This window comes from Lissotriton vulgaris, chromosome 5, assembly GCF_964263255.1.
Source record: "Lissotriton vulgaris chromosome 5, aLisVul1.2, whole genome shotgun sequence".
NCBI classification, from domain to species: domain Eukaryota; kingdom Metazoa; phylum Chordata; class Amphibia; order Caudata; family Salamandridae; genus Lissotriton; species Lissotriton vulgaris.
The window spans coordinates 216938225-216964222 of NC_141693.1; the positions used below are offsets into that span (position 1 = coordinate 216938225).

A 25998-nucleotide genomic window follows, 5' to 3' on the forward strand; every position below is an offset into this window, starting at 1 on the left:
CACCGTCCCTCGAGTTCGAACCCGTAGACCATTTCCCTCGTTTTAATGTTTTTTCACTTTTTATGGCCCTCGGTCACTTATAGCAATCGGAACCAGCCAGCCTAATTTTTCATAGCCCCCCCCACTATTAGCAACTCACTTTCACACATTCTTTAGCTCACTTCTTTTACTTCACTTTACGCATCTAGACTCCCTCTAGTCTGTTTACCAATTCTACCACACGTGACCAACCACGTGACCCCCGATTTTCAAAACAAAATAACGCGGGAAGCTACGGCTTTCACCGGCGTTTTTCGGAGACGAGTACCGGATGACCAAACTCCGTTCACATTTCCACCAGGTTAGTGTCTATCACCCGTAACATTCTAATCGGCGAGCATTACGGAGCACCTCACGCCCACAGGCGCTGACGGGACTCTTTGTTTATCTTTCTCTTTTTTTAGATCACACCACTACCCTTTTACCAACAGGCATGTAAGTGATGACCCGACATATTTTTTTTCATGTACACGCAATTGCTCAGAACCATGTTCCCCCATCACGTGTAAACGTGACTCACCACGCTTTTTTAACCATCATAACATAATTGAGTAATCACCACCCATTTGTAATTTTGCAATGCACTGTTTTTGTTCGCACTGTTTTGACATAATGCACACCCTACCCTTTTCATTAATTTTTGTCATTATCATTGCTTCTAGTGTCAATTCCCTGATAAAGGGCATGCCATCAATGCCCGAAATGCATTGGACACGTTAAAATGACTGTGCCTGATTTCTATAATGTTGATCATGATTTGGAAAGAAATTTGAACTGATTTATTGAACTGATTTACTAAACTTTCAAATCGGAACTATGAAAATAATAAAATGAACAATAACGCAATATTGAATGGAAGTCGTTTTCTTACATGAAGGAAAGACAAATACATGTGTGCCAACCGTGGGATGCAACTAGAGTTTCTCTAGTTTCACTCTTCTAATTATTCAGACCGGCGCCGTTGGACCCTCGACGCCTCCTGGTTGAGCACCACCAAAAATCTCAAACTCTGATTAACCTAAACGTTGATCCTAGAATAACAAACTGCTGTGCATCTTTCTCATCACAGTATTATTATCCACGGATTAATCACATTACCATTTGCCTTGTACAAGTTTACTAATTGTATGAGTTACATAGCTATAGGGAGATATGAACCATTAGGGAACTCATTCCTCCACGAGGCGTGGTCTCTTCCATTCACTTATAGATGCCTGAAAGACGAGAAAGAAGTGTATCTTAATGGAGAAGAATGCACAGAGTCCCCTAACCATTCATTGATATGCAGGCACATCCAGTTACATGGTTCTTGTAATCAGGACCGGCCAAATTTAGCCTGTTTTTTAAAAGGGACTCCGGTTCCCGCAATTGTTCCCACATTCACATTACTGGCGAATGGTAGTTATTTGCTGTTGAATAACGAAGAGTGTTGCGGTTTAATTAAAGGTGTTGCTTATGTGGTAACTGTATCAGAACGTGTTGTCTGTTGCAAAAACTTTCTGTATTCCCCTACGCATGGGAATTCAGCTGTATCCATCTAGCCGCGCATCCCAACCTTGAAAGCAGAGTTCAATGGTTTGAGTAGAATAAGAGCCCTTGTGTCTCAAAAAGAAGTGGCCCTGAGTTCAGCCAGAGAAACATTCGTCCTTCACATAGCATAACACGCGCACAGAGGTGCAGGCCCTTTTGAATACTGATTTACCGTTACATCTCAGCGAGCTGATTCATCAAATCTTTAATGCCTCCTCCACTTCTGGCCTGGCTCACTTTTTTTAAATTAGTTAGCAGTGGTCTCGTGACTTCATTGAGAAGATATTTGGAGTCATCCCTAGCTTTTTCCATTCTATATTTTCAAGTCTGTTTGGTGGCTTCCCGGTTTTACTGGCATTAACTGCAGGCGTTTTGGTGATATTTTGTTTTATTAAACATGGATGCCCGTCCTGCGTTAGAAGCCGCAGAGTCCCTCCTACTGCTGTTTCGCAACCGGATGCTTGATTACTATGGCACCCTGCCGCTTGCGACTTCAAGCACGGCATTTGGATTATCGTTTCAATTTTCCTATTTCACGTGTGTCCAGCCTGTGTTTCATTGCCTGAGCTGCGATTTCGAATGGGCCCTTGATTTGTGTCTCTGCTTGACGGTGTCTCCTGACGTCGATTTTAATCATCTGATGAGCCCCGTAGTTGCTCACGAGTTGGTTTGTTCTGGCGAAAGGATTATGGCCTTGGCAGCGATGCATGGAGTAATGGGTCAGTGGGACATACTCGCAGCGGCCCATGAGTTCTTGGCACAGAGCGTTCTTGAAAACCCACCGAGTTGTCCTCTGATGATGCTAGAGGATCCAGTGCTGGAGGAGCACGTATGTTCTTTTCCGCTGCTTACTTGGATAGCTGAACTGTTTTCGGATGATGACAGTGATTTCATGTTGGAAGCTGTTGCTGCATATTTTGCGTATACAGTCCTACCCTGAGATGCCTCGGAGACATTTTATTATTTTAGCACGTACCCGCTTGTATTTTTTGAGGGTGCCTTTTTCTTACAATCGATTCTTTTTATACGCCCCAGGCCTATTGACATTATCTTTAGGGGCCTTGTGTTGAAGAGTTTGGACCATTTATTTTGGCCGCTATAGGCCATTATGTATGCCTTTTCAGATTAGCTTAGCTCATTATTATTGAACTTTGCTTTCATGTTATGCCCCTGTTCTGGTTTTGCCTTGCCTTGGTTATGTCCGTGCTCGGATCATTGGGGGGGGTGTCATATAGCTAATTCTTTTCTATATATTGTGTTAAGTTAGCATGAGCTTATTAAATGTTTAAACGCCATTTTACCTTTCTGCCTTATATTGCACACGACACATAATTGTTGTTTTAGCTTTCAACCCAGAAGAGCTTCGTGATTTACTTGAGAAATAATATGTTATTGCTCTGATATCAGTTTTGCTCGGTACACTGTCTGCACAGTGAGTGCTGAAGGCTGCAAGGATAACTCAACATGATGTTGTTGTGAGGTCTGATCTTCGCACCTCCATAGACATAACACACATGCTGCTGCCAAAATCTGGCTCTAGACGGGTTTTATATGGTTGTGCTGAACACACACAAAACACACTTGATGGTGCTTCGCATGCAGAGAGCTGGTGGAAGATGATGTGATCCTCTGCCAATGAGATTTTGAGGTATGGGCCCGCCCTGCTAAAACCCAAATGAGACCTTCATAGATATAAATGCTAAATAGGGAGGGTGTGAATTGGGCGTTGTTAATTCCTATTCGTTTCAGCATCTTAGTATGCTGTCACCATTCGCCTTTTATGGACTAATAACTATGCGGATAACTTTGTTGCTTATAATAGGTTTGCTAGTATTGTACAAGATACTGCGTTTGAGAACCATGCATTAGTAAATAAATATTTCAAACATGCATGTGTCCTCATTTACTCCATGTTCTGGTTTGCAATGATTATATAACGAAAGAGTGTTCATGTGTTCCACGATACCGGAGGTAATCCAAGTTCATGTTCTGGTCTGTCAAAGCATTGGGAGTTTGTTATGACCAATGAGACACTGTAGCTAGCTCGGTAAGGGGATTTTGGGTACTGAGGTGAGTTTTGGGCCATCCTAATTCACCGAGGTTCCAGGTCTCTATGCACAGTTCTGTAGGAGAACGGAATTCCCGCTACACCACTACAGTCCATGCCCCTCTCCAAAAATACACAATTATCGTCATATTGTTGTCTCAAAGAGACCTTTATTAATCTGCTGCAATGTAAAACAGCTGAGCAGTCGGACTACGTGAACAGCCGCATGGAACGTAATAACAGTGCACGCAGCACGAGCTCCCAAAACAGAACGTTACAGTCGGCCTGGCAAAAACACAAATGAAAAGAAATTAACTTGCGTAGGAAGACCATTCCAGAAGACGCACTCATGACACGGGTATATTAACAAGCATTTACAATGCAATGGTCTCGGCATTGTTAAAGTTAGAGCTATTGGCATTGCTCATGACATTATTTTTAATTATGTTTTTGTTTTTAAAACATAAATAAATGACATTGTCATTTACAATGCTAATAGCTCTAACTTTTGCAATGCCGAGACCGTTGCATTGTAAATGCTAGTAATTAGAGTGTGTGAAGCCGCTAGGAGCGCAGCCCTTCCTGGAAATGGGCCTGCTCAGGAAATCCTAATTACTGGAGGATTAGAGGCTTGAGCGCTAACAGCGCCAAAGCCTGTGCCTGTACAACCAGCCTATAACTCCAGCAGCCGGGCTCGATCATTACAGAGATCGAAGGGATACCCCGAGCAAGATCTGTCGATCGATAAAGAACAACGTCCGGCACCCGAGAACTCTAATAACTTGAGATGGATTGATTCGGGCATCTTTAGTATGCTACAAGCAACATGCTGGGCCACATGCTGTACTGCACGTCGGTGCGCAATGCAAACCTACGAGTCATGTTGTGCACCGCTGCGATGCACGGAGCAGTCCTCGCTGTTCATGTGCCCCAAGCTCCTCACAGCTTGCACAGGCACTCTGAACTCCTCTCGCTTGTTAATATTAGTCCTGGTATGTCTTAAAGACAGAATGCCCCAATTATTATTCTGTGTCACAGCGAGGCAGCGGTATAGCAAGCAAGAATGCTGTGATGCATCATAATAAAGGGAGAGCCTCGAGGCTACACGAAGGGAATAAAGGCATCAACTGTTAATGTACTGAAACTACTCACAGTAGGCATATGTGCTTTATTCTCTCCCTGGCTGCACACGAGGATGTGGAGTAACGGCCAGAGTTGTTGACTTTGAGGTTTGAGTCTCGGCGTCGGCTCAACATCCTGTGATTCTGGCCAAATAATCTCCCCGTGTCTACCAATATATGAATGTGTCCTTGTGTAATGTAACTGCGGCTCATGTAAAGAGCTCCAATACCCCGCTATATAAAATGGCCACAAAAAATGTACACCACTCTAACAGGCTGTCTAAGATCCTGGGATGCCATTGTAGCTCAAGCCCCCCAGGAGTTGCTGTTTCCATTTCGGCAGGGATGCAGGGTCGAGGCATTGTCGTACCCTGCTGCGACCTGGAACAAAGGCCCCTGGTTCTCGGAAAGCAATCGCTGGGACAGAGCTGCGCTGGGACGGAGACAGCATTTTCACGGAGAGCAGAGGGACTCGCTATGATCACTGGTCATTTGCCTGCTGGGCCACGAAGTAAGCGCTTGATGCCGGGCAGCGCTGCAAACATACCGGGAGACCCGGGTCCATCCAGTCGGGTCCTACTACTTTACACACTTCGCATTGGAAAAACAAGAGGAGGAGCCGAAGAAAGAAAACAAACACTTACATCGTCCTCGCGCGCTCCGTGGACGGCCGCAGCCCCGGGTCTGCCGCGGCCGGTCCTGCAGTAAGGGGCACGGCGCATGCGTAAGCCCGAAACCTTCCATGGGGCACGGCGCATGCGCAAGCAGCGGGAGGTATAGCTAGCGTCTCAGCTTCCGAGGAGGACAGCGCGTTCGCGCGCGCGTGGCCGGCGCAAATCGCCTTGCGCGCGGCCAAGACTGTCCTCCTCGGAAGCTGAGCCGCTAACAATAGATCTCTGGCGAGAGCGAGCTTTGCTCGCTTCTAGCCGAGACCTAAAAAAAGGTGTTACCGCGTTCTTTTCTTGATGTTTTCAATGAGATTCTTTCAGAAGCCCTTCATTGCGAATGAATGCGTGAGCTTGCAGCACAGCTGCAGGTGTCGGGGAACCAATGGTTCTTTCCAACACTTTTAGACCATAAGACCCAGTGCACACAGGCAGGCATGGACACTCGCACTTCGAACATTTTACTTAAGGTTAACTGGAATGCCTAGAGGAGAAAGAAATGGTCTGTTTAGGTAACCAACTGCTTCCCTGGGCTCATTCTGTTCATCTTTAAGGTTTTTTGAAGATTGGGAGGCTGGCCCAGAACCAGACCAAGAGTTATGCCAATCAAACTAGAAAGACCCTCAACGCTAAACGCAAGGGTAACACAAACTCCCGTCAAGAGACAGTAAGTGTCCCCTGTCAGAAAAACAAGGTTACACTGGTAAGTATCAATTATTTATAAACAATGAAAAAAGTCACTTTCAGAGGAGTAAAATCAGTATAGAAATTACATTTTTTACCATAAGCATTTTTGTTTAACACCTTGGCTGCTAAGGCAATTCCCATCCTGTGCTGGAAATTGCTATTCTTCTTTATTTATGACGAGCTCAGCTCGTCATCAGCACAGCTCCAGTGTGCCTCATGACGAGCTGAGCTCGTCATGAGCAGGGAAGGGGTTAAATAAGACATCAACACCATGTTTGAAAATGTTCTGCATACGCAAATACACTCTTTACAGTCCGCGATCCAAACTGCTCAGTGATGAATGAACCCTTGAATGGTAAATCCCATGTTTGTTTGCATTTACTACAAAGATTCAGCTTGTGCATCAAGAGCGCTTGCACCAGGGACCAGAGCTCCACTCAACTGCGATTATGGTATTTTACCATCAAAACAGCAGTTAAAGGGACATCATCCTACATTGTGCTAGGTATCCTTGCTATGCCCTTTTTAGGTCTCGCTCGAGACCTATTGTGATTAAGTCGGCTCTCAAGGGACGTAGACAGGGGCACGCGCGGCGATTTCACAGCGTGGCCACGCATGCCCCGCCCCCCGGAGCCGTGCACATCTCCAGAAGCCGATTGCCAGGGTCAGCCATGCCTCTCCAGTCACACGCGCACACACACTGCATACACGCACGCGCGCACACACACACACACACTGCATACACACACGCTGACACACAGGTGCCAAGCCCCCCAAGCCCCACTTACCGCCTCAGCCGCCTCTCCTGACTTCTGCTGCCATCCACTTTGTGAGAGTGGGCTTCTCCAAAAGACGGAAGTCCCGCCCCACGACTGCCGTGAGCGTGCACATCCCGAGACCGGAAGTTCAGGAGAGTGCACGCTTACGGCTTGTTTTCTTTGCTGCTGGCTTTTCCACCTCTGGCAGCTTCCTGCACTTACTGGACCCTGTTTAATTATTTACATTTAATTGATTCATAATTAAATCACTGCTTGAATAATGAAGCCCTCACCGAGGCTCGAACCCTGTTTCCCTGCTCCAAAGTCAGCAGCGTTATTTGTGGAGCCACCTCCTCACACCGTTTGTTGAGCTTTGTTTCAGATGCTACATTTGTCTGTTTCAACCCTGTTTTTTTAATTGTATCCGTCTCCCCCCTCCATGTGTATTATTTTTTTAATTTGTCTCTCCCCACCCCGACTCCGAACTCGCTGTTAATTTTTTATTAATTAAATAATGCAGCCCACGCCGAGCCTCGAACCCTATTCTCCAGGTCCAGGCAGCGCGCTCAGCCTGCCATCTGTTTTGGATCAGGTTACTGCTTTCACTTTCGCGGCTATTATTATAAAGAGCATTGCATTGTTTTTTTGTGACGCGACTTCGTTTTTATGTCATTTGCAAATTGCATATGAGAGTCACCTCACTATTTTCTTTAGGTCTTGTGACCTGAATATATCACAAAGGGAATTTAATTTAAGATGTGAATATTATTTCGTTTATAGCAACTGTGCTTAATGCCTTATCTGGATAGAGCCACTAAATGGGAGGTGTTGTAACACAGTAATTTAGAAGATTTATTTGAGATCGGGCTGCTTGGGTGTATCCTCCCCCGCCGCCGCCCTCGCCTTAACAACAGCACTGCTCAGGGCGAGCTCTACTATTTACAATCCGCCTGCCTGCGCCAGCTCTGCTGCGTCACTTCTGCCCACCCGGTCCTCGCTGTGGATCTGCGGCTATGCTCGCGGGAGGAGAGCGCCCGCTGCAGGAGGTAAATATAGGTAGGCAGCGTGGGTTGTGCGGTCTCTGCGGGGCACGAGAGACCTGGGGCGGATAAGAGACTGGGAGGGCCCAGCCTACGGGCAGTGTTTGGTGGTTCAGGCGCTCCGGTACCGCTCAGGCCAGCACTGCCCCTCTTCCTTAAATCCACAGATAAGGTCCGCCTGGGAGCCACTGTTGTTCTTCAGGCCTGCCCTGCCACTGAGTTGCCCCTGCTTAAGCTGGGCTCACCATGGCGATACCCGGGAGCCAGGCACCGTGCTCTAGCGGGGGGAGGCGGGGAAGTTTAAGTACCAAGCATGGGTTCGAGCTCTTTCTGGCAGTAGGGACAGATCCAGGGGTCCGTGCAAACATCCAACTTAATCCCGGTGAGCGCATAGCATGAGACACTATGCATATAAGCAGACACTGACACCATCCCTGAAACAGTTGCTTCTCGACCACTTTCGCTATTGAGTTATTTTGGTATCATAAACATGAGCGGGTGTAACCTGGATCATTGAGTGGGAGATTCATGTCTGCTGTCTAAAAGTGTCAAATACGTCATACAGTGTTGTTTTTATTGTAATATCATGTGATCTGTTTCTGTTACATAATGCAGTGTTATGAGAGCTGCTAAAACCATACTGTCTATCACAATGAGATCCCCTATGGATTGTACTTTTTTTTGTGTGCATATAATCCAATGTGCTGTCAGCGCGAATGCTTGCCCTCCTCCTGTGGCACAGTCCGTGTATGCTATTTGCGTTTTTATTTTCTGAATGTCTATATCCCGACACTCTGCTCCTAGGGTGCACAGGAATGCTAGACTACCTACGGACACACATGAGCACCTCTCTCGCTAATAGCAGGACTTCTCTCCCCTCCCTAAATAGCTCGAGGTTGGCTCTCGCATCCAGGCTTCCTTCCAACAGTAAGTTTTAGAAATACCCTTAAGGAAATGAACAGTTCACTCGAGCACATGTTTCCTCTCTTGTACACATTTACACAGACATTCTTTCTCTCAAACACTGTTACAAATATTTTCCCAAACTGTGTCACACTCTGCCACTAATTCTCTCACACATGGTTCTCTCTGGCACAAGCTCTCGCTCTCTCACCCACTCACACACACACTCTCTCTCGCACACACACATTCTCTCTCTCTCACACCCACTCACTCTCACACACTTACTCTCTCTCACACACACTCTCGCTCTCTCTCACACACACACACACACACACACACATTCTCTCTCACCCACACCCACACTCTCTCACTCACACTCTCACTCGCTCTCTCACTCACACTCACTCGCTCTCTCACTCACACTCACTCGCTCTCTCACTCACACTCTCACTTGCTCTCTCACTCACACTCTCACTTGTTCTCTCACTCACACGCTCACTCGCTCTCACTCACACTCTCACTCGCTCTCTCACTCACACTCTCACTCGCTCTCTCACACCCTCACTCGCTCTCTCACACACACACACTCTCACACACATTCTAAATCTGTCTCTCGTCCACCGGTTCAGAGCCCCATCCCTGGGGGTGCACAACCCCACTGGCCCTTGCCGTGTTGCCAATTCCGCTGCACATGCGGTGACTGCACAGGTTGCTGCATCCAGACTGACTTCTTGAGTCTCTGCACCCGCCGGTACTTCGCAGCCAACGGGTTCTTATGTCTGGTTGTCAGTGGCGCGGGTACAGCTTTTCTTTCATCAACCGCTTCTAAAACTCCCAAATCACTTGTCACTTTGTTACACTTGCAGCACTTAAAGCACCCCCCCCGCGATGCTGTTGTGCCCACCCTGTGCCAGGAGGAGCCTCTGACTGCATATGAAGCTCTGACTGCCGCTGGAGGACCTCTTGTAGTGTGTCTGTGTTTCACTGAGTATTAACATGTAGATAATATAAAAAATAATGGATTATGCAGCAAATCTCTAATGATGGGAAAATCGTTGTGGCTGCACAATCACTTAATTCCAGTGGCCCTATGTATACCCCAGGAGCTCAATTACCGTCAATAGTGCCCCCCCATCTCTCCATCATTTTTGCAACTATTTTGCATATAATTTTCATGCATCTCTTTGCTCCATGTTGAATTTTGTCAGATTTACTTCGCTACTTCTTTGGTTTTCTCCTCAATGAGTCATTGAAACCTTCCACAGTTGCGCTCCATAAACTCAGATGGTTTTTAGGTCGAGCCTGGGCAGGGCATGCGCTGCTCTATGAGGTATGCTGTATTGAGGTAGGGACTTGAAGGTCCGCCCACTCTCCGCCCACATTTCTCATTGCCTTGTGTCATTGTCCGCTGTAAACTCGGGCTGTTCATTGGTCAAAAGGCTTAGTAGTCCCGCCTTAGTACCACCTTGTCTCATTTTGTTACCTCCCATGGCGACAACCCCGGTTACGTGTGTTGTTGCTCAGTAGGCTTAAATTACAGCCTCCAAGCACTATTTTCTCAAATAGCTTTATCCTGCCTGCTGTTAGAGGCAGGACACTCTCTCCTAACGCTTTTGTACGCATTGCAATGCAATAGGCCTCGCCTTTGCAAGAAATAAGCTATTGACATTGTAAATGACAATGCCTTTTATCTGTTTTAAAAACACCTAAAAAAATGCTTTGTCATTTATAATGCCAATAGCTCAAATTCTCATAAATGCGAGACCTATTGCATTGCAAATGCTTGTTTAAAGATAATGGTTGAAAGTACTATGTTTGTGTTTCTAGTCAGATTCCTTACTCAGCCCATGCGGTCAAAGGATGAATGCACCAGTTTGCTTACTTGAGTGCACAGGATCCTGGGGAAATGTGATCTAAGACTTTGGGGTTGTATACATTGTGCCAGTCTTTTTTATTGGAGGTATGCTTTCTGTATGCTAGAGCTCAGATAACCTTACTGAGAAGAAGACGAGAACCAAGAACTAGAGCAAGAACGGGAGAGAGGTGTATCATCCCGGCAGACACACATTGCCCTGCCTTGGTTTGGAAGAAAAGAGAAGGTAAGAGAAAAAGAGATCCCTGTGGTAAAAGAGGAATCAAAAAAAAGACAGGACTCCGATGGGTGGACACAGGGAGGATTCCTTTCCGTCGGCTCAACTTAACAAGCATTTGCAATGCAATAGGTCTCGCATTAACGTGATTTTGAGCTACTGTTATTGTAAATGACAAAGCCTTTTACTTATGTTTTGGTTTTTAAAAACATAAATAGAAGGCGTTGTAATTTACAAAGCCAATAGCTCAAACTTGCATAAATGCGAGACCTATTGCATTGCAGATGCTTGTTCTCTATCCCATGGAAATTTGAAAGAATTGTAACAGGAGCTTGGGAAGGCATTGCTAGACAGGAAAGACTTTGTCACTTATGTAACTCCTGTATACAAGACTTGAATTATGTCCTCTTTGTTTGCCCACATTACAACCAGTACGTCGCAGATACCCAAGGAACTTCATTACAAGAACAGAGGCTGACATTATGCATTATTCCTATAATGCAGTCCAAGAAGCTGCTTACATCACAATATTAAAAGGTTTCAGAAAAGAACAATAGCAACACATGAAAGGTATGAGCCATCAACAATCTGCCTCTTTTTAAATGCGCCTACAATCAGATAAGTTAATTTTCGTTCATTACCATTATTCATTTTTATCTCTATTTTGAAGTTCCCTTGTGTGTGGCTTAATCCTACCCCCCCCCTCCCTTCCTACTGCCTCTATACAAATCACCAATTTACAGAGATCTCCCTACACCCCCTTCCCTAGTCCCATCCTTGCGTGACTGACCAGATTAACCTGCCTTTTCTTTCTTCTTATGTACGATTTCTAATTTTTAATATATTTAAAGATTTTTAGATGTTTAATCGAACCTTAATATTTCGGTTTTTATGTAAACTATTATTCTTCAATTTCATTCTTGTTCTACTTCCTCATACCATAATGAGCTTACCTAATTTCTTCGTTTAACTCCCCTTTTTCACCTCTTTCCACTGATGCAGTCCGCGCACTCCAATGCGGTTCTGCATCGCTACCTTTTATTACTTCGGTTTTCATCTTAGCAACAGTGTCTGTTACTCAGCGCTAACCCAATCAGCTGCTGCTCTTCGTATCATTGCAAGTAGTTATTGCTTTACAACCTTATTCATATAAAAAAGGGGTTTTAGCAGGAAATCCTCATTTAACTGGCCTTTTCAACATTCTATAACAAAAATTAATTATAATAAGAGAGGAATTATTCTCTTGACTTTCCTTCATCTATGAACCTGGTCACCATTATTAAGGGAAATCCTCCCTAATTATCAATCATTAAAGGGCTTTACCACTTTTTCCAAGTTAACATTTCCTATATACCATGTCCGACTGACTCAGACGAGGCTTCTGCCCCAACTCCTGCGAAGCCCTGCAAAAAATCCTTCATGAGGAATGGAGGTCCTGCATTTTTGAGACCTTAAGTCAGATCATGTCCTCTAAAAGGTCCCTCCTTGATGAGGACAAAATCTCAGAAATTCCAAACCCCTACTTTGACAAGATCATTGAATAAAGGGGTAAAGGACTTAAGAACAGTAACAAGCACTGGCGTTGCCAATAGGTCTCGCAGTAGGAAAGTTGGAGCTATTACAATTGCAAATAACAATGCCTTTTATTTTTGTTTTCATTTTAAAAACATAAAGGGCTTTGTCATTTACAAAACCAATAGCTCCAACTTTCCTACTGCGAGACCTATTGTGCACTGCACAGTGTGGGTGAAAGTGGCACTGCGTGGGTGTGAGTGGCTTTGAGTGAGTGGCGTTGCGTGGGTGAGTGGCGTTGCATGTGTGAGTGTTGTTGCGTGTGTGAGTGGCGTTGCGTGGGTGAGTGGCGTTGCGTGTGTGAGTGGCCTTGCGTGGGTGAGTGGCGTTGCGTGGGTGAGTGGCGTTGCGTGGGTGAGTGGCGTTGCGTGGGTGATAGTGGGCTTGCGTGGGTGTGAGTGGCGTTGTGTGTCTGAAAGTGGTGCTGTGTGGGTAAAAGTGGCACTGCGTGGGTGTGAGTGGATTTGCGTGGGTGAGTGGCGTTGCGTGGGTGAGTGGCGTTGCGTGGGTGAGTGGCGTTGCGTGGGTGAGTGGCGTTGCGTGGATCAGTGGCGTTGCGTGGATCAGTGGCGTTGCGTGGATCAGTGGGGTTGCGTGGATCAGTGGGGTTGCGTGGATCAGTGGGGTTGCGTGGATCAGTGGGGTTGCGTGGATCAGTGGGGTTGCCTGGATCAGTGGGGTTGCCTGGATCAGTGGGGTTGCCTGGATCAGTGGGGTTGCCTGGATCAGTGGGGTTGCCTGGATCAGTGGGGTTGCGTGGATCAGTGGGGTTGCGTGGGTGAGTGGCGTTGCGTGAGTGAGTGGTGTTGCGTGAGTGAGTGGTGTTGCGTGAGTGAGTTGCGTTGCGTGTGTGAGTGGTGTTGCTTTGAGTGAGTGGCGTTGCGTGAGTGAGTGGCGTTGCATGGGTGAGTGGCGTTGCATGGGTGAGTGGTGTTGCATGGGTGAGTGTTATTGCGTGGGTGAGTGGCGTGTTTCTTCTGCGCAGGAGTCATTCAGTGTCTCAGAAACCGCAAAGGGTTTCCTTTTCCGGTTCTAGGTAGCTGTGCGCACGCGCCTCGTGTTCTGGGACATACAAGAACGCAAGTGGAGCCAGGGAAACGCTGCTAGATAAGCGCGGGCTGCAGACATCATTACTGAAAAGAAAGCCCATTGAATTCAAAAGAAAAAGATCAAAAGAAATTCTCGGCTATTTCATTTTAATGTGCCAGAGAGCTCGGAAGAACAGTAAACGCAGTAGGCAAGGAGGAAAAAAAAATGGTGTGCCTGCAGAAATGTTGTGTGGGGAAAACAAATGTAAGCCTGGGGCCAAGAATTACTTCTTAAATCCACTTGGGAACGTAACTGTCAACGGCAAACGGCTATCTGCGCCACAATAGCAAACGAGACAATTATGTAAAAGAAAATAATTTTTTGCAGCTTAGTGGATATTGGGAACGGAGTTTAGACGCTTTAACCTCTGTATCACCCCAGTATCCCTTTCAGGTCTCAGAAATATCATTATAAAGTAAGATAGATTCTCATGTTGGCCCAAATGTCATTATAAAATCATTACATGGAGTCCACAGACGCTGACCATATGGCGACATATCGGTTGTGCTCTGTTCGTGCCCTACTGTTGTTGTAGGGTGTCTCTTCACAAAAACATTCTTTTAGCCAATGAAAGGTCAGATATTTCTTCATAGGTGCTTAGGGTTCTACAGTAATCCGCAAGTGACAGTCATTGGTATATTGCTATTAAAACAAGATAAAACCAGTGGGAGGGAACGAGCATATGGGGGCGAGCGGCGGGGGAGTATGGTGCGAGGCGTGGGGGGAGGGGAAGCAGACATATGGGGTGTGAGTATCTACAGAGCTCTAGACAAGAACAGCAAAGAAAATGGAAGTAAACCAGCGCGAAATAGAAACAATCTCGAGCGGCGGGGGAGTATGGTGCGAGGCGTGGGGGGAGGGGGAGCAGGCATATGGGGTGTGAGTATCTACAGAGCTCTAGAGAACAACAGCAAAGAAAATGGAAGTAAACCAGCGGGAAATAGAAGCACTCTAGAGAGGCAGATGCGGATATTTTTTAGCTTCTCCGTGGCTGTCACTGTCATGCTTTCTAACCAAGCTCATTTCTGTCAAGTGTCCGAAAAAGCAAGTAGCATTAAGCTCATTCAATGCCTCTTCAGAAGGTAGCTTGGGAGTTCTGTGTGCGAATTTCAAGGGATTTCCCCTTCATTATCCGATCTTCGTAGAAGCGGTGATACCCTTGATAAAATTTAATATGCGTCTCTGTGTGAGACCGTGCGGAATACTGCTTCCTGCCACGCAAATGAATCACCCGTGCATCAAATCCTATTTTATGCATGTGTGGCAAACAAAAAAAAAAAAACGGCAAGGCTGTGTTTGCGGGGAGAGAGAGAGGAGGTGCTGGTGTGGGAGGGGGGAGGTGCTGGCGTGGGAGGAGTGCTGCTAGGGCAAGGCTTTGTTTGCGGGGAGAGAGGGGAGGTGCTGATGTGGGAGGGGGGAGGTGCTGGTGTGGGAGGAGTGCTGCTAGGGCAAGGCTGTGTTTGCGGGGAGAGAGAGGGGAGGTGCTGGTGTGGGAGGAGTGCTGCTACGGCAAGGCTGTGTTTGCGGGGAGAGAGAGGGGAGGTGCTGGTGTGGGAGGAGTGCTGCTACGGCCTGGGGGAAGCTGGCTGGGGAGGGGGAGGAGAAATGAACAGATGTCCGTGAGGTGTGGGAGGAGTGCCTGATGCGCGTGCTTGTTTGTTCACGTGATTCACGTGAACTGCAAGAAAACCGCGGGGCTGAAAGCCCTTGGTTTGAAGAGGATTTTGCCGACATGAATTCTCGCTCCGCTCAATGCGCTTGCGCGCATTGATAGGTCGCAAGACCTAAAAACATTGATAAGAGCAATATAGGAGGTCCAAGCACCTCATCAATTCAGGGACCTCAACTTATAATGGAGGTCCTCGCACCTCGAACTCCCAAGGTGTCCCTAGCGGCACGACTTATCTGGGTGTCCTTAGCGGCGCAAAACATCTGGGGGTCCCTAGAGGCACAAAATATCATACTGCTCTTTACAATATGGGAGATGATAATAGACTCCTCAGACACACCTGATGAGTACATCCTTGATCTTGATCAAGAATTTTACAATCCAGAAGTGGAACTCCGATCACCTTCTAAGGACATTATCCTTGACCCATTAGGGGAAGAAATGTTTTCCCCATTAAATCTGAAACACCCAAGAAGTTCTGAATGGTTCCCTCAGGACCACGCCGCAAAATTAATTTAAAAAATGGATAAGAAACCTCTTAGAAAGGGACACTCTTAATATCCTTAGAGCAGAATGCTCTAGACCTTCTATTGAGGATAAAAGCTGCGATACCCCCAATTTGGACCATGAACTCATTAAATTCCTATTCAAACGTGGACATGATCCAAGAAAAGGGACGGAAAAATCCCTGAAGGGAGGCCAAGACATTCTTCTGAATGTCCTGGGACCAATAGCCAGAATCCTAGATTCCGCAGAAGACAGCCACATCAATGGCACCCCTCTCAACACCACTCTCATCAGGAGATGGAGCCAGAGAGCATTAATGAAGAGCCCCTCAATTGCCTTCTGGCACCACCATTTGAACTGGTTTGTTTTAAAATGTTTTGCTTTTTTAACCCCTTAGCCATGGGGGTAATTCCCCCGCTGTGCTGGGGGGCGGGGGGCGGGGGGGAGGGAGCGCACAGCACCCAGGGGCTCGTGACGAGCTCAGCTCGTCATGAGCTACGGTGGCCATGTGCTCATGACGAGCTGAGCTCGTCACAGCCACACCTGTTTCTTTGGAACGCTCAGCACAGCAGGGGAATTAGCCCCGCATGCAAGCGTTGGAGCCGGTATGACGAGCTGAGGTCGTCATGAGCACACGGCAACCGTGGCTCATGACAAGCTGTGCTCGTCATGAGCATGGGAGGGGTTACACAATTTTTAAATATATATTAGAACTGTATTGATTGATTTACTACGTATGTTTCTGAGCATTTGCACTTTTCCAACCTTTTTTGCTGCTAGCAATCGAGTACTGTATGCTGAAAAATTTTCTGTGAAGTATTAAATATTCTTGCACTGTTATTATGCTGCTGGTTATCTTGTACTGTATTGTGAATTGACAAATTCCTGCTCTTCACTACATGGTTATGCTGCTGGTTATCTTATACTGTATTGCGAATTGACAAAGACCCGCACTTTATTATATGGTTTTAATTTTGAAAATGTTTATGATCGCATTAGATTGTAAACTTCGTAGAAGTCCCCTAAGTACCAATCAATGGTAATTTGATTTATTATGGAGCAATCCTCTTGGCACTTGAAAGTTTATTGAATGGTTCCCATATATACGCGTTTCCTTGTTGTATATGATGAATTTAGTACTTCGCTGTTTCTCTTTTTATGGAATGTAATGTTGATTTTTAGATGCATCTTTTTTTTTATGTGGGACTCCTCCGAGTTCCAAATCATAATAAATAAACTGTACAACTATGAATGGAGTAGAGATATGATGATTATCCATTAAATGCAGGTGTGTAAATTAACAGAAGTACAGGAGTGTGGTGCGGCATACAAGAGTTGTAGCGCAGCGGCCAGGGTGCGTGACTCCAGACCACATGCTTCACGATTCGATCCCCAGCTCCGGCGGCAGGTTATCCCAGCACCATGTGACTCTGGTCAATAGCTTGCTTAATCTTCTCAACGGCCCACAGCGCCGGGACACCTCTACGGAGGTAGCTGTGCGCTTTGCAAATGCTGGCATTTACAGCTACATTAAGTGTGAAGTGTTTTGATGTTACACATGAATGGCAGAGACCCTTTAAACTGTGTTGCTGGGGGGGGAGGAGCTTTGCGGGCAACCAAGATGCCCGCGTTAGCTCGGAGCTCCGAAGACCCTCCGATCCTCCGAATTAATCCTGTCGTCTATTCTGCTCCACGAAAGTGGGAAATTGTTGGGGAACTGCTGCTGGTACGGGACTCGTTGTCCGATTGAAAATCCGAGGTCCCTATGTGGAGTTACACCGTGTGCAATTTTGGGGACGACGACGTGACCAGCGCCCGTGCCTGAACCGGCGACTGCGACACAGCCGTATGGTGGCGAAATGGAAAGAGAGTGACTGCCCCGCCTCGAAGCGGAGCTTGCGGATTTCCGGAGAGTGGTGGTGCTGAACAAACGGCGAGTACGGCTGCGACCGCTCGTTGCGTTGGTGATCCTGCAAGGGCCAGGGGTTTTCCCGATCGTGGTGGCCGCTCGCTTATTATGGCGGGCAAAGGTGAACCCGACAGAGGGAAGCCCCGGGCCAGTAGAAAATCAACCTACTCCCAATCCACCAACATGAAATGATATGCCCACCCTAAGGGCTCACCCGGTGCCGCTGCGAGGCCTAAGGACATGCATCGAGATGTGTCGCCGGATGATACGGCCCCAACCCTCCGGGACGTCGTGGGCACCATCGCGGGCATACAAGCCGAGATGCACAAGCAACATGAGGTCCTGACGCATAAGGTAGACACGCTGGCCATCGAGGTCAACTTGATCTGGGCCGATTTGGGCAAGACCAATGATCGGGTCGAGTCACTTGATATAAAAACATCAAGCCTGACCACGGACGTCTCGGACCTGCAATCAGAGGTTCGAGACCTGAAAGCTGCGAACTCGCTATTTGCCCGTAGGCTCGAGGACTTTGAAGGACGTGCCAGGCGCCAGAACGTCCGAATTGTAGGTGTTCCGGAGGGGGCCGAGGAGGATGCCACCGACCTCTTTGTCGAGAACTTGGTCCAGAATAATCTGGCCCCTGGGGGCCTCAGCAAGTTTTTCTCGGTTGAGCGAGCTCATCGACTGCCCGGAGGCCGCCCGAAGTTTGGGGCCCTTCCGCGTCCCATCATCGCCCGTGTGTTCAATTTTAGGGACCGGGACGCTATCCTGCAAGCATCGAGGAGAGGTGGGCCGGTGAAATTTCAAAATGCTGATATTAACTTTTTCCCGGACTTCACCCAAGCGGTGCAGAGGCGGAGGCAAAGCTTCACGGGCGTGAAACGGAGACTACGTGAGCTGGGGATGAAGTACTCCATGCTGTTCCCCGCGAAACTACGTATCGAGCATGATGGCCGTGCATTGTTTTTCGATATGCCTGAAGTCGTCGGGGACTGGCTGGACACTTTGCCTCAGCGCCGTGAGGAACCCGAGGAACAGTCGGAGGGCGCAGCGGGTGGCCCTGATCCTCAGGAATAGAATGATCCACTGGACCTTATTCGGACAATGGGACTGCCCAGGCAGTCGGTTACACAGTACTGTATTCTTTGTTACTATCCTCGCGGGAAACTGGGGGGGGGGGGGGAATAGGATAGACTCCTTTCTCCTCTAGGGGCTTTTCGTAGAGTAGTTTTCTGGGGGCGACAGGCACACTTCTAGTTGGGGGGGCTCTTTAGTCTAATGCAGGGGTGCAGGGTGGGGGGTGGTTGGGCTGTTTGTTTTTTATTTGTTCTCTTTCTTCTTTTTTCTATTTCATGGCAAGGTAACTTATGCTGCTAACTGTGTGGTAGCGACGCCACCCTGTAGGGCTGGCAGGGGCCTGTACTTCGACGATGGGGGGTAAGAAGTTGAATGTCCTGTGTTGGAATGTTAATGGGCTGGGGGATCGTATTAAGAGAGGTGTAGTACTACAAATGTTTAAGAGATGCATGTCTGATGTCATTCTGCTGCAGGAAACTCATTTGGTAGGGAACACGTGCCACGCGCTTAATAGAAAAGGTTTCAAGATGGTGGCACATTCGGGGTTCTCTTCGGGGTCCCGCGGGGCGGGGATCATGGTGCATATGTCACTCCCATTTGAGATAGAATCCAGCGTGACTGATGAGAGGGGGCGCTACGTCGCCGTAACGGGTAGGTGGGAGGGGCGTACCCTAGTCTTGGTTTCTGTTTACGTCCCTCCTGGTTTGCAAACGACTACATTTCGGGATCTTGGGGGCGCCATTTTGGGTTTGCCCGAAGGTTTGCTTATTGTTGGTGGTGACTTCAATGCGGTTGGCTCTGGGACCTTAAACAGGCATCCATCCAGAGATCTTCGGAGTGCGCAGTCCTGGCTTCCCGATTTCCTGGATACTATGGGGTTTATTGACTGCTGGAGGCTTCTTCATCCTACCCAGCGTCAGTACTCCTTTCACTCCGGAGCACATGGTAGCCTCTCCAGAATTGACTACGTTCTGGCTTTGGCGGCCCACGCGTCGGCGGTCTCTGAGGCCCGACTGATGGCCAGGGGTATCTCAGACCATTCTCCGGTCTGGGTGTCCTTTGACTTTGATATCGTGGTGGCTAAGAGGGTGGCGCCGGTTAACCCGTGGTACTTTCGTAGCCCTAAGACCCGTGGACTCCTGGCTAAAGCCATTGAGCTCTACTTTTCTGAAAACACTGGCTCGGTTACGTCAGCAGTATCCCTATGGGAGGCCTTTAAGACTGTCTTGAGAGGCGAGGCCTTCTCCTTAATAGCCGAGGCGCGAAGACGTAGGGACGAGGATGTGGTGCGGATAGAATCAGAGATCGAGGATCTTGACTCCCAATTGGAGACTGATCCGGCACCTGCCCTGCTCCACGCTCTCTCGCTTAAGCAGTCGGAGTACCGGGCCACTGTTACTGACGCTGCCAAGGCTATGGGCAGAGAACAGCAAGGGAGGATTTATGATGTTGGGTACAAGGCAGGCAAGCTTATTGCGTGACTCGACAAAAAGGAGATGGCCTCCCGGGTGGTCCCTGAGGTGCTGGGGGAGGGGCTTGGCAGTTACCGACCCCAGCGCTATAGTCACGGTTTTCGCCGACTACTTCGAGTCCGTTTACACCTCAGTCTCTGATGCCCTTTTGAGAGAGGTGGACCTTCCGTGTTTGTCGGATACTGAACGCGACGACATGGATAGAGGTATAACTGCTGACGAGGTCGCACTTGCGATACGCTCTCTGAGGTCGGGCAAGGCACCAGGCCCTAACGGCCTCCCGGTGGAGCTTTATAAGATTAAACCTGACACCATCGCCCCGCCCTTACGGGACATGTTCCTGGAGGCGCGAGAGATGGGCGCGCTCCCCCCGGACCAGAGGTTGGCCACCATTGTGGTCATACATAAGGAAGGGAAGCCCAGAGACCTGTGCCGTTCATATCGCCCTATATCTTTGCTGAATGCCGAGCCTAAGATCCTGGCTAAACTGCTGGCCAATCGGCTGGTGGGCGCGATTAGCGACTTGGTTCACCCGGATCAGTCGGGCTTTATTCCTCACAGCAACACCGCCCTTAACCTTAGGAGACTCCACGGGGCTCTGGCGAGGATCCATACGCTCCGGGAGCCGGCCATTTTGGCGTCTTTGGATGCCACGATGGCCTTTGACTCCCTTGAGTGGAACTACCTGTGGGCGGTGTTGACGAAGTTCGGGTTTGGCCCTGAATTTATATGATGGGTCAAGCTTCTGTATGCTAGTCCACTTGCCAACGTTACGGTCAATGGCCGAGTGTCTGCATCCTTTGCTCTCCGCAGGGGCACCAGGCAGGGTTGCCCCGTGTCGCCCTTGTGGTTTGCGTTGGCGCTTGAGCCTCTGGCTGCCTGGTTACGGGTTCACCCGGATATCAACGGGATACAGTGGTCTCCCGGCTTTGAGGACCGCGTGTCTTTATACGCGGACGACATCTTGCTTTACCTCACCTCTCCCTGCAAGTCCCTTATCGTGGTATGCAACATGCTGCATACCTTCGGTAGGCATTCGGGCCTGGTCATCAACTGGTCGAAATCACACTTATACGTTTTGAGAGGTGAGGCTCCGCGGCTCCCGAGGGGTTGCACCATACAGATCGCGAGACAGGGGTTTAAATACTTGGGCATCTATATTTCAACCGATGCCAGGACACGTTATGCGAACAACTTGCTTCCCCCTCTTGCACGCCTGTGGCGTGACGTAGAGGGGTGGCGGAAGCTACTGCTTTCCCTGCTTGGACGCGCGGCGTTGTTCAAAATGATGTCCCTGCCCAGATTCTTGTATGCGCTCCAGAATACCCAGGACCCAGTCCCCTCCGGGTATTTCAGAGAGGTTGAGGGCTTACAGCGGGCCCTTCTCTGGGATGGCAGACCGCGCATTGCTATAGCTAAACTCACGCTTCCGTGGTATGACGGAGGTATCGCTTTGCCTGACATCCGGAGGTATTATTGGGCCTCCCAATTAGCCGCCCTCAACCATGGTTTCTACGGTCCAGCCGATAGTCCGGGGTACGCTATGGACTGGTGGCTCCTTGACGATGGAAAATATTACAGGGCGTTGTACTCGAGATCTCTGGATGGCAGAACGTCAGGTCCGACTAGGACAGCGGTACACATATGGAGGGCTGTCACAAAGGCACAGGGATGGAAAGGGAGACTCACGCTGGCTACCCCACTTTACGACTCGGACCTACTGGGTAAATTGTGGCATACCAAGGGGTTTGACCGATGGGACCTCATTGGTATCTCCAAGGTCGAGGACATGATGGCCAAGGGTGAGATAAAATCTTTCGCCGCTTTACAAACAGAGTTTCAACTGGGAGCGACGGAATTTTTTAGGTACGCCCAATTGCGACACACCCTTTTGGCAGTGCTGCCGGAGGGTGAGAAGGTCCCTGAGTCGTCCCCGTTGGAAGATAGGGTGCTGGATGGTCATATGCCGGACAGTGCTATCTCGTTGGTCTATAAAAAACTGATCAATGTCCGAGCGGACCTCCTTCTGAGTGTGAGAGACCAATGGGCGCGTGATGGTGTTGAGCTGGATGATGAAGACTGGCAGTGTGCGGTGTCATCCCCCAAGGAGGAAGCAATCCCAGCCAGACTACGCTTGGTCCAGCTGAAAATCTTGCATAGAGTGTATGTGAGCGGCCCTCGGTTGATACATATAGGCCATTCGGTGGACGGACTTTGTAGGCGTGGTTGTGGTTCATTGGCCACCTTCATGCACATTATTTGGGAGTGTCACGCGGTCGCTTCCTACTGGAGGGGTGTCCACGCGGTGATGTGTGAGGTGACTGGAGTCGACTTGCCGGCTGAGGCCCGGCGCTGCTTACTGAATGTGTGGGGCCCCACGGACTACAACAATGCGCAAACCCAATGGGTCCCTTTGGGAAACATGGTGGCAAAGCGTGACATCGCTCAGAAGTGGGGCGCCACGTCGCCTCCCTCTGTGGAATTGTGGAAAACCAATATGGATTGGTGTATGGTTCGTGAGAAAACAGTGTACGTGGCCCGGGGCAAACCCAAGAAGTGGCATAAGATCTGGGGGGCCTGGAACGAATACAGGGGTGATATCTGTCTCCCACCAGACACTGCCCCATTGGAGGAACGACTTTCCCCCTAGCCTATAATTCCAACCCAAATGTCACTACATTGCATATCCTGTACTCTTTCCCTCCCGATATCGTCCATTTTGCACTGTTCATACGTGTGCTCTTTGGGTCCATGGCCCAGCCTTCCCCTGCTCTGGGTATTGTCGCATTTAGGTTCTTTCGCCTTGCCTTTTCGCACTGGTTCTGGTGCTCTTTTATTGTGTTTTACTCTATGTTCTCATCATTTATAACGTAAAACTAAACCTTGTACGATTTTATAATATGCACTGTGTGCACTGTTCATCCTCCCTTTATTATGCTGCCTAGCCTCCGGGATGTAAGGCTAAATAGCTGTGTACTTCGACTCGCAAATAAAGGTTTTCCACAAAAAAAACTGTGTTGCTAATGCAAGCATGCACCAGTCTGTCCAATAATTGCATAGAAGCACCACATTAAAATTGGCACCGTACAACCAGTCATGGTATATGTTCTGAGAAATATATCCAGAAGCAGCAAGAAGCAACCTAAAAGAATGGGCATCATACAACAAGCCATAGTAAATTCTCCGAGCGGGCTATCATGGAGTAGCAGAGGAACACCCATTATACTGCCAGCCTTGGGCTGAATTTGTGTAGAGGAGTCCACTCAGGGGAAAACAGAAGCAACACAAAGGAGTGGGAAGCATACAGTCAAACAATAGGAATGCCACTATTCAGCCAGCAGCCTCAGACGACCACACCCAGGAGTAGCAGAAGGAGCAAGCAAATATATAACCAGCGACAGAAGACTGGACAGGCTGGCCTCTCAATCATCATAGTCTTTGAAAGGACCTGCCTATTTTATTCAAAAGCCTTCTTCAATACGACTAACTCTGTCAAGTTTGAAGGTTATTTGAAACATAGCAAAGAGTGCTTTACCGCAAAGATAAATCATACAACAACGCTACAGATTTCATAACACTAGAATAGATGAAACTGACAACTGTTAGATTAAATCCATGACCCAACAACGGAATAAAATGTACCTGAGTTATCAATTAAATTGGCAGTTTACTATTGAAATTTGTCAAACAGGCTACCCTCTACCTAGAGCAGAGGTGTATAAGCAATCAAAGAAGGGATCTTAAAGTAAATCAAAAATTGGTTAGCGCTCTTTATTGCATTCATTTTGATATATTGATTTCCAAACCTCAAACAAGGCCAAAAGAACGTTCATGGTGGTCCAACTGCATTATTTTTATAAAGATTCAGACCCCCGGCGAGGTTGAGAAGCCCTCTGATTTGCACTGGGTGCCTGGACGCTCTTTGGAGAGCATGTTGAAATGGTGCTTGTTTGGCCTATGTGGAAAATGCTGGATGAAGTGCGTGGTACCAACACCGTGGTGAAACATGGTTTGCCTAATGCCACAACAGATATGTATGGGATGTCGCAGCGAGTGTAAAAATAAATAATGTTGGCATTCAGATAGATACTTACCAACTTTTGAGTTGATCTACTAGACTATATTAAGCACTATCTGTAGCATCAAAGACCCAACCTATTGAAGGCACTTTTAACCCAACAAAGGTAGTTCAATTTGGAGCACAGAGGATCAACGTGTTTGAGGAATAGGTAAACCATCAATTATATACTATACAGGGTCCACCCATGATTGACTGAGGCACTACTAAGCCACCAAGGCAGTGTTATATGGAGTCCTCCCAGGAGCAACAAAGGCCTAACATCCTTGATGCGCAGGCTGCATAATTGCCATACCTACAAGTATCTGCAGTCACCAATGTGAATGGAGTACAGCTAGTACAAGGGTGTGGTTACCACATAAATTAAGGCAGCTCAACAGCAACTGGTGATCTTGTGCGAGAATTAGGTTCTGAGAAGAACAAAGAGTTTGGGTGGAGGGAATTATGGACTTCAGCTACACAGAGGAATAGGAGAGGGTGAGAGGCAGGGGTTCTAGCCCTAGGCTCTAGCATGGAAAGGACCACAAGAAGTTGTTCTTTGCCTGAACGCCCAGAAAGGGAAGGTTAAAAGAGGTGAGGTGACTGTACGAATGGTGGCTAAGAGGGAGAGAGATCAAGGAGTAAGACAAAATGAGGGCCAAAGAGCAAGGTAAGGTCTCGTAATCAGAGTGACCCCATTGGTTGGGAGTGCACAGAAAAAACTAAACAACTTGGGAGGGGGGCCAACTCCATGAGTCACCTGTACGCAAAGCCCATAGTCATAAAGTAAGATTAAGTTTCCATTTTAATAGAGTAATCTGCTTATGTATGTGAGCCATCTAAACAACGAGTAGCTCCTATGTCAGGCGCTCTGGAAAATAATGTTTTCATCCCCTTAGCTGACCGAAAATGAAAACCCTGAGGGAAGTCAGGCTGCAAGTTTCTTAACGTTGTGCGGATCAAAGACGTCTTCCCAGTTAATGTGGAAACTGCAATCTCGGCAAGCAGTTACTTCAAATACGCTAATATATTACATCCTGCCGAAAAGAATAACACTAAACAGAAGGCCAAAAGACCAGTAGAATGACAATCGATTGCCACCAACCCACACTAGTCATTTTGTCCAAACAGAAAATCTCTTGAATTACTACCAAATGACAAGCGTGTGAAAACCGAGGTGAAAAGGGTGAAGGCCACAATTAAAAGAACCTCCAATCAATGTGCAACAAGATACAATAACAATTTTAAATCTCCACTGAGGTGAATGGGGTCATCTTGTAATACTTCTGAACTTCCAGCAATCAGAAAATCAACAGGTGGTCAGCCGGCAGAAAAGTGTACAGCACTCGTGCTTCTGGTGTATTATATCCCCAATTTAGATTGTTTTATAACATTTCCAACCCAGAAAAGAACACACCCGTTTACCTGTTGATATTGCCTGTGTGCCTTTAGATCAGTTGGACCAAGTCTCTCCTTTCTGCTAAGCGTCTTTCCACGAGACTTTGTACACACTTGTAAGGGTGTGAGAGAACGGCAATTGGACGATGTAGCAGAGCAGAAGCTAAACTCACGTGATTAAGTTCTTCTGAACAGCCTCTGCCCTACCGGGTTGCCTGGTGCCCTCCCTGCTTGCCTGTCCCTGTAGTGTTGAGAGCGCTCTAGTGCTAAAAAAAATACATGCACAACGTCCCTTCAAAAGACTGTTGAAACAAGCGCAAATCCTGGCAAAACAAACCTAAAACAAGCACATCCCCACATAATAG

The 25998-nt window shown here is 47.8% G+C and overlaps 1 protein-coding gene across 1 annotated transcript in view; it reads right to left on the reverse strand.

The window, feature by feature from the left end:
* Nucleotides 1–25898, reverse strand: part of PNPLA7 (patatin like domain 7, lysophospholipase) — a 1710105-nt gene extending 1684207 nt beyond the window's left edge. Inside the window, exon 1 of the mRNA XM_086921192.1 lies at nucleotides 25661–25898. The gene's annotated coding sequence lies outside the window, so the exon portion shown is untranslated. The remainder of the gene's footprint in view (nucleotides 1–25660) is intronic.
* Between the last annotated feature and the right edge of the window lie 100 nt (nucleotides 25899–25998).